The sequence below is a fragment of the Scylla paramamosain genome, chromosome 18, assembly GCF_035594125.1.
Source record: "Scylla paramamosain isolate STU-SP2022 chromosome 18, ASM3559412v1, whole genome shotgun sequence".
NCBI lineage: Eukaryota > Metazoa > Arthropoda > Malacostraca > Decapoda > Portunidae > Scylla > Scylla paramamosain.
The window spans coordinates 6,367,830-6,376,327 of NC_087168.1; the positions used below are offsets into that span (position 1 = coordinate 6,367,830).

At 34.3% G+C, this 8,498-nt stretch overlaps 1 long non-coding RNA gene across 1 annotated transcript; it reads left to right on the forward strand.

Annotated features, from left to right (window-relative positions):
- Positions 1 to 208: 208 nt before the first annotated feature.
- LOC135109063 (uncharacterized) lies at positions 209 to 4,720 on the forward strand. The gene is made up of 3 exons (XR_010272566.1): positions 209 to 2,543; positions 4,113 to 4,229; positions 4,493 to 4,720. It is a non-coding gene; the product is annotated as an uncharacterized LOC135109063 (long non-coding RNA).
- Positions 4,721 to 8,498: the final 3,778 nt, after the last annotated feature.

Genomic DNA, 8,498 nt, shown 5'->3' on the forward strand with positions numbered 1-8,498 from the left:
AATAGACACCGTCCAGGAGAAGAAATGCTTCTTGGACTATTCTCAGGGGTGCTGATGTACATTTCTGTCCTGCTGGGAGTTGCACTCATGGTTAGTGATAACTATAACCTTATTACATTTAGATGATGTGTGAAATTCAGGTTATTTATTTATTTTTTTATTTTAATTTTTAAGCAAGTAATGTTCCATTTAGGTGTGTTATATGTAAGGGTTCCACAGTGATGAATACTACTAGAGCCAATCCAATGAAAAATAATGAAATTTCCTGTTAATAATCTGATGTTGAAGTTTCTTTCCTTCTACAATTTGTCTGAGATAAGTATTTTCATATATGTATATCAACTCCTGTTTCAGTATGCAAAGCAAAGAGAAGAGAGAAAGTTACTGTTATTTCTGACCCGGTAGACTCTGCAGAAATACTGGCTGAACCTGTTCTGCCAGCAGGACTCTGGCTTGTCTGCAGAAATACTGGCTGACCTCCCCGTTCTGCTGACAGGTTCCTGTCACACATGGAATACTTAGTAGTACAGGTATCAAACCATTTATTCTGAATCCAGAAGATTGTTAATTCCAGAAGTTGGATATTTTTAAGCTGGCTAGTTTTGAATGTGACAGGCTTTTTGGTAGTTTGTGGCATGGCTAATGTATTCTGATTTGGGATTTTGTACCTGCCAAGTATTACTCGTACATTCAATTTGACACTCAAACTAGGCCTTTTCCTCTGCAAATTTGTGATTACAGTATTTGCTCCAGTATATTTTAATTTCATTTTCAATACTCATGTCTAAAAGGCAAACAGAAAGGCAGCTTGCTTGTAGACATTAATAAGGCTTTGAGTGAAGTTCAGATTAAAATTATTGGATTTATATTGTTTATTCAGAACTTGTTTTTTTCTATAATTTTTTGTTCATGGTAATTGTGTTGCATAATCTCGATTGGGGGCAGAGCAGATTTTGTTGTGCTGTCATCTCAGTCACATTAGTGTCTTTTGGGTGTTCGAGCTATTGCTCTGGAGGTTGCAATGATAAGACCTCTGTTAGCTTTCTCTGAAAATTACTGGGTGTGGAAAGCACGTGAGCACTTGAAAGTTGCCTCCATTGTGAGAGTGACCCCTGAGAGGTTGAGCCACCCCTTTGTCTGACCTGAGTCACCTGACCCTACCAATAAGTATCCCAGATGCCCTCAACCTATATGACTATTATCTTAAAAGCTAAATAATCCATACCTAATATTTGAATTTCAATAAAAATGTAAAAAGAACTGATACATTAAAGATAAATATGTGATGTGGCGTAGTAGCTATCAGATCTTGGCCAATGCCTAAGTGTTCTTCCGAGAATAAAAAGTTCTACACATCAGAGGAAAACATGGGAAACTGGTCTTCCATTTCTTCACAGTGGAGTAAAGCATAGAAAATACAAAGATAAAAGCCTGCCTGAGGTGTGTAACTAGCTGCGTAAGAGTCAAATATAAACATAAAACTTAATCCATTGCATTGCCTTCAGCTGATTTCTTAAAGATCTTTACTTAAAGTAACTTTTGAATCCTTAGCCATATAAAATCTCAAACTGGTAACCCAATGCCCTTGGGGTTAGAATATTTAAGTCTTATTACTGTTGAATGATGTGTATTCTATTATGTTAAAATTAATAATTGTATTAATTTTCCATATTACATGTTGATAACTCTAATTTTTGTTTCCAGTTTTTTTGCATGAATTTTTTTTTATTGTGACACCATTTCTAGTCTTATTCCAGCAAGGACTGGGACTTGAAGTGACTCAGAATTATACCAATTCTCCTTTGACTTCCTGAAAACTCATCAATAAATTGCCAAGACAGTTGGCAAGACTTTGCATGGTACTGAGGTTCAAAACCTACTAAACCTAGTTACTGTAGTTCTTCACTTCACCCATGTGACTGCTACAAAGTGATTCACTCTCAGCTTGTGCTACTTGACAAAGTACATGCATGTACGTGTTCAGTAGCTAAGTACTTTGCTATAAGCAAATTTAAACATCAAGATTATTTTGAACTCCTAGAATAGCAATTTTAGAATTTTTCAACAATTCTAGGAAACTTTTCTAATACCATTATTGTTGCCAATTAACTGACATCTTCATTGACCACAACTTGCTGACCTTGCAAGAAAATAACCAACATGCTGATACTTGAAATTTTGACTAACATTCTGTTTTTTTCAATAAAAATGCAGTCAACTTTGAATCTTGGCACAAATTTCCTGAGAAAGTAGCTCATGTAACTGCCTTTAGTCACTTGGTGGCAGTCTGACCAACTGGTAAAACTTAAAAGCCAGCCCCATGGTAATTTATTTTCTCTCTCTCTTTTCCAGTGATGATAATTTTTATGGATGAGCTTTGTTAACAAATATGTTCTTTCAGTTGGTACAAATCATGTTACCAAGGGGAGAAACACAACAGCCATGAAGTCATCCAACTTCATGTCAACAGTCATGAGTACATACAAGTTTCTTGTTCAAATGGCTGAACTTCTTAGCAGAGGAAGCATGAAACTCTGTCAATGGTGAGAGCAGATTTTCATTACAAATATTCAATAGGTAACTCAACTGTGTGATGATAACTTATAAGCAATATGCCTGTCTTGAAGTTTTTGTGTAGACATCTATAGTACCAGATTAAGATCATTCCTGCCATTCTTGCACTGAGAGTAAGAATGAGAAAGTGAAAGTGTGCAAGTGAGTTTGAAACTGCTTGAAATGAGAACTGCCATAGAAGTGAGATTGATTCCCAAAGATGGAGGTTTGTATTTTACTTGGCATAGCTCACTTTTTTTTTTTAGGTGTACTGGCCAAGGGCAACCAAATTCATATTTAAAAAAAGCCCATTAGGTGAGTTGCCATGGAATTGAGGTTCTCAAAGGTGTTTACATATTACCTGCAATAGCTTTTTTTTTTTTTTTTTTTTTTTTTTTTTTTTTGTGTGTGTGTGTGTGTGTGTGTGTGTGTGTGTGTGTGTGTGTGTGTGTGTGTGAGGGGTACTGGCCATAGGCAATAAAGTTTATATATATATATATATATATATATATATATATATATATATATATATATATATATATATATATATATATATATATATATATATATATATATATAAGGCTCATTGAGGTGTTAAGCCCTAGAGAATAAGACAAAGTTGAAGTGTCTTGAGACCTCCCTCTTGAATGAATTAGTTATAGGAATGGAGAAATACTCATACAGAAGGAAGCAGAGAGTTCGAGAGTTTATCAGTGAAAGGGATGAAATATTGTGAATACTGATTAACTCTTGCAATATTGGGCAACTCCTGTTCTGCCAGTAGGATCACTTACAGAATAGTAAGTGGTTTATTGCTGCCCTTCATGCTTTTATTTGGCAGTTATAAATACTTATGATTCTTTTCACAATATTTACAACAAGGAATGTAATTTTACTTTTAAGTAATTAGTGATTATGTTGAAAATTGTGAAAGTTGCAAGTGTTGGCCCTGACTGTGAGGAGTGTGGTGGGGTGATATTCAGTTATACTGTATAAAACTTTAGAATGTGGATGATCTGTTCTAGACTTTAATGTGTCTGTCAATGAGTGACATTCTACCTCTAAACAATTGAGCATGCTGGGAGATTCTGTGAAAGTGCATCCAGGAGGCACAGGATGTATCAAATAAGATTGTGGTGGCACATTGACGGGGATTGATGAATTAGAGAAGGGTGCAACTTTTTTTTTATTTGTTTGTTTTATTAATGTTAGTGGTGAGATCTCTCATGTCCTGACATTTCCTCCTCAAGGGAAGGGGGAATGTTGAATTGAGTTGTAGTTTCTTCCTGTGCTTCATTATCCTTGCAGGGCTTATATTTATAAGTACCTATATTGAACTTTGGTTATGCTAAATGATTTCCACCATCCTGTTTAACATATTGAGATGAACAATTACTAAAGGATCCTAGCAAGCAGATAATAAGAATTTCATCATGATGAACAACAACAGAGCCAATCCATTGAGAAATCTTGAAATTATCTATTAACACTGAGTATTTATTAAATTTGTGAGTTACTACTTGAGATTAGTTTTTTCTCAAATAAGACTGCTGTTTCAGATTGGAAATGAATGACAAGAGGAAAATAGACACCGTCCAGGAGGAGAAGAAATGCTTCTTGGACTATTCTCAGGGGTGCTGATGTACATTTCTGTCCTGCTGGGAGTTGCACTCATGGTTAGTGATAACTATAACCTTATTACATTTAGATGATGTGTGAAATTCAGGTTTTTATTTATTTTTTTATTTTAATTTTTAAGCAAGTAATGTTCCATTTAGGTGTGTTATATGTAAGGGTTCCACAGTGATGAATACTACTAGAGCCAATCCAATGAGAAATAATGAAATTTCCTGTTAATAATCTGATGTTGAAGTTTCTTTCCTTCTACAATTTGTCTGAGATAAGTATTTTCATATATGTATATCAACTCCTGTTTCAGTATGCAAAGCAAAGAGAAGAGGGAAATTTACTGTTATTGCTGACCTGGTAGACTCTGCAGAAATACTGGCTGAACCTGTTCTGCCAGCAGGACTCTGGCTTGTCTGCAGAAATACTGGCTGACCTCCCTGTTCTGCTGACAGGTTCCTGTCACACATGGAATACTTAGTAGTACAGGTATCAAACCATTTATTAGGACTCTGGCTTGTCTGCAGAAATACTGGCTGACCTCCCTGTTCTGCTGACAGGTTCCTGTCACACATGGAATACTTAGTAGTACAGGTATCAAACCATTTATTCTGAATCCAGAAGATTGTTAATTCCAGAAGTTGGATATTTTTAAGCTGGCTAGTTTTGAATGTGACAGGCTTTTTGGTAGTTTGTGGCATGGCTAATGTATTCTGATTTGGGATTTTGTACCTGCCAAGTATTAATTCAGTTTGACACTCAAACTAGGCCTTTTCCTCTGCAAATTTGTGATTACAGTATTTGCTCCAGTATGTTAAAATTTCAATTTTAATAGTCATGTCTAAAAGGCAAACAGAAAGGCAGCTTGCTTGTAGACATTAATAAGGCTTTGAGTGAAGTTCAGATTAAAATTATTGGATTTATATTGCTGATCCAGAACTTGTTTTTGAAATGGATTTTTTTTTGTTAGTACATATGTGGTTAAAACTTTTTATTTTCATAGTTTATTTATTCTTGTCATAACAGAACTTACAGGAAGCTACTATTTATTGTAGATACATTTTACTTTATAGATATAGGGATGAATACCTAAAAGGGCAACTTCTTGCACCTGATAGGAGAACTTTAAGGAAAAAATGTATTGTCACACTGTGCAGTGAGCTTTGTTCTGAACCCTATATATATATATATATATATATATATATATATATATATATATATATATATATATATATATATATATATATATATATATATATATATATATATATATATATATAGGGTTCAGAACAAAGCTCACTGCACAGTGTGACAATACATATATAGATATATAGATATATAGATATAGGGATGAATACCTAAAAGGGCAACTTCTTGCACCTGATAGGAGAACTTTAAGGAAAAAATGTATTGTCACTCTGTGCAGTGAGCTTTGTTCCGAACCATATATATATATATATATATATATATATATATATATATATATATATATATATATATATCAACATGGCAGTATTGCTTTGATAAATAATCAATATATATGCACTATTTTCATTTACCAGTATTCCTTATGTAGATCATAAGTTAAAAAGTGAATTATAATGTACTTTAAAAAAAGATTGACTATCTTAATCTTTTGTTCAGTTTTAGCCAAGAGTTCATATTGTTCAGAGCATTATCAAACATTAAGGAATTACTTTCAAGAAAAGTCTAAAGTAAGGTAAAAGAAAACTGAGTGTGAAAATCTCTTGTTTGTTAGGAAAGCTACATAAAACAAAAGCAAGATTAACCCTTGCTTGAGGATGTTAAGTGCAATGTTTATCTGTAGAGGCATTTGATTTCAGTATATTGCAATATTTTCTGGTTCATGATAATATGATGAAATACTTAAAAGGGTGCAGATGCACACTGGTAATGACAACCATCAAGAACTCTGCCCTCAATCTTACATGATGAAATGGACTTGAATTTTTTTTTTTTTTTTTTTTTTTGTACGATGTAATGTTGTAACTTTGTAAAAATTGAACTTTTTCATAGGCCATACAAGACTGCTTTAGGCCATATATATATATATATATATATATATATATATATATATATATATATATATATATATATATATATATATATATATATATATATATATATATATATATATATACACAGCTGACAAAATTAATGAGTTAGTATTTAGAAATGAGGAAATGTAGAATCCACCGCTTGTAGCTCTGCAAGAGGTTATACCTATGCAATGCAAATGTTGAAGGCTATTTTTTGTCTTTAGGCATACATATGAACTTATAATTGTTCTCTGGTGTGGTCTTTGTTGTGTTCTTACATCATGGAATGAAACGTCAATTCTACCAATGCCCATAAGTGCACAAGATCTCTTTGTGTAGTTTACCCTGTACTCTGAGAGGCTGTAGTAGGTTCAAACAAAGACTCTGTACACTAGGAGGACAGTCCACTCAATGTTAAATTTTTAATCTCCCCATAACAGTGGCGCCACACCTCCAGTGGCTAGAGGGAAACATTAGTATCACTCACATAAGTACCATTACCTGCACAATTTGAGAGATAAAATTTTCTTGATTTATCATGTTCACTAGCTTTACTGTTCAAGATTTGGCTGCAGAAATAATAAATTTATGCATTATGTTAAATTTCAATACAACTGAGTGTAATATTTACCAAACCAAAGCTGTATGTACCATATCACCCCATCTAATATCTCTACATGCCCTTCTCATTTGAAAAATTTCATAATGCCCACTCTAGTCTGTTGTGCCACATTTTGTGGCAAAGCCACTGATGGTAATGTTAACAAGGACTCTATACTTGGATATACAGAGTACCCTTGATATTAGTGAACTAGTACAATTTTTTTATTCCTTCATGGACACTACTCCCTTTACTTACCCATTCAAGTAATTTTCAAGATACCTGCCTCACATCTCATTTCTTTTTATGGCATACCATAGTTTCATGAGTATTTAACAAATAATTTATTTTTTGTAGGCTTTAATGAGGCTCCAAGCTCTCCTAAAAGTAGGTTAGGGCTGATAAAATGCACTGATTACCTGTACACTTTTCTTATTGAGAATTGCTGAGAATTGTTACATTGCTTGTTTTCTCAAAGGCACTCCAACTATTTCTATCCTTCTATTGATTCATTTATTTATTTATTTTTTTTTTTTATGCTCTGGGCTCAAACTATTTTTCTTCCTACATAAATACTGTATATTCCTAACACATTTCTATTACCTCATTCTCGACTATAATTTATTTGTGTGGTATAAACCTGTTAAACACCTTTGTTGTCATCATATTCATCCTCAGTCCTATTGTATTTCTATATAACTAAAATAATCTGAAGCTCATTGTCGTGCCATCACCCCATTTTTCCTTTTCATATAACTTTTTAACCTTAACTAAACAGTTTCCGTTACTTTACCTTATCTTATAATTATAATTCTTTACTTTGGGCCCTTGGTAATGTGTCTGAGCATGAACTAAAATATGGTAGCATACTAGGGTTTTATTTGTAGGCACTGATGTCTTTTCAGAATATTAATTTTGGAGGTGTAGTTCATGTTTGAAAAGGGACCATTTTCCTTAGTAGTTGATTCATAATATATTCCATGGGAGCATAAAGGAACAAGACCAGATAAACTTAATACACAAACTTCACCACACACTTACCCCAACATGACAGGTACTCCTGCCTCCCAAAACCCGATTTAGAATTTTTCCCCGAAAGCTGAAAGTTTAAGTGAGGTGGTCAAAAGACCATCCATCACTTCCAATGCACATTATACCATAATCCATTTGGAAAGATCTTCCCCCCCTTCAAAGCCCCAGTTTAAGTGAGATAGTCAACCGACCGGCTGTCACCGTTTAGGCATGTTACCCCGAATGCCATGGCAGGGAATCAGGTCCGAGACACGTGTTATCCTGTCACATTGACCACCACTGTATACTAGCTTTACTTCCCTTGACACTCCCACTTAACATGACTTACAGAAGGCACTCAACTTATCATTACATCCTGCAAAACAGAGAGAGGTGAGTTGAGGGCGGTGTACAAGGCAGTGGGCACAATGGTGTTGGTGTCTTTTGAAGGGATGTGGCACAGTTTCCCTCTTGGGCTCTGCATGGCAAGTTGCCTCCATGACATTTGATTCCCTTTCTCCTCTCCCTTGCTATACAACATTGGGATCTATCATCCCATTAGTGAAATCAATCAAGGAATGTGGAAAAATTTGGTTGCAGGGACATGAGTTATTTCTGTTTTTTATGTAGGAGAGACACTGGCCAAT